The following is a 1,364-nucleotide window of genomic DNA, read 5'->3' as shown; positions in this document are numbered from 1 at the left end:
TATATATATATATATATATATATATATATATATATATATATATGCATATACTCACACACACACATATATATGCAGACATACAAAATGTATGCGCATGAGTAACTATGTGTGATTGAGTATGTATGTATGCGTACGTATGATATCACTATCATGATATATGTGGTTTTGTTCGTGAAAAAGTGTGCGTTTCCATTTTCTGAAAAGCTGGGATTTTTTTTTTCTTTCTTTTTTGCCGAGGAAAGTTTTCAGAAGAGAAAGACATTGGCGAAAACGTGTGCATGAATCTATTCATATATGGATCTCTCTATACATTCATACACACACGTGAGTATGTGTATACGTTTTTGAATGTGTGTGTGAGTGTGCGTGTGTTTGTGCACCTGTGTACGTGTGATTTGCGCGTGTGTGTGTGTGAGTGTGTGTGCATGTGTGTGTGTGTGTATTCAGTGTGAATAGATTGAGAGATATGCAGTGTAAATAGTTTGAGAGATGTTTGGGTAGAAAGAGGTTTATCTATCTTTTTATATTTATCTTCCGAAAATGTAGCATGTCCCGCAATTTGAAATCTGATAGTTTTCTTTCCAATTAGAAATTTTCGTTAACAAGAACAGATATTACAGCTTGAATGATGATGTCATGAATGAACTAATCAATGACGGTGAACAGCAATACATCAAATTCATTAACTGATTTCAACAAAACACTCTGACTAATCAAAAGTTGTTTATTGCAAATCAATAAGGATTTGATTAACCTTAGCTCAGCTCATAAAAGAGGATCAAAGGACAGATAGACAGTCAAACCTTCATAACAGAAAGAAGAGAAAGAGATTCAGTTAGAGAGAAAGAAATGAAGGTAATAAGGAGTCGCATCAGTCGTTGACTATCGAGGGATTAAACGACCAAATTAATCCAAAAATGTCAATTGACAAGCATTCATTCGAAATCTCTCCCATCAAGGCAGTCATACACTATGTCCAACTAAGTAAGTAATGTGAAAGCAATATTATATTACAGAATCAAACCACAGCATTAATCTCATTATCCGATGTTACACCGCTTTCTTTTATTGGAATTGTCGTGTTCTATCTTCAGCATTTAGCGACAAACAGATTTGAAAACGACAGTGACCGCTTCTCATTCATTCAAGACTCGCCCATTCTATTGTTTAAATGTAAATATTTAAACCCTATTTCTGTTAAATGTCTGCGCTTCCTCGTTTTCAGGGCTTCAGAATACTGAAAATATTTCACTGGTCAAAAGTAGGTGCGCACCAGTAAAAGTGTTGACTGTGTGTGACTACGAGCACGCGAGCGCGCCCGCACGTGTGTGTGTGTGTGTGTGTGTGTGTGTGTGTGTGTGTGT

Source organism: Octopus bimaculoides, chromosome 4, assembly GCF_001194135.2.
Source record: "Octopus bimaculoides isolate UCB-OBI-ISO-001 chromosome 4, ASM119413v2, whole genome shotgun sequence".
NCBI classification, from domain to species: domain Eukaryota; kingdom Metazoa; phylum Mollusca; class Cephalopoda; order Octopoda; family Octopodidae; genus Octopus; species Octopus bimaculoides.
The sequence above is the reverse complement of the archived record's forward strand: the minus strand, read 5'-3'. Positions refer to the sequence as shown.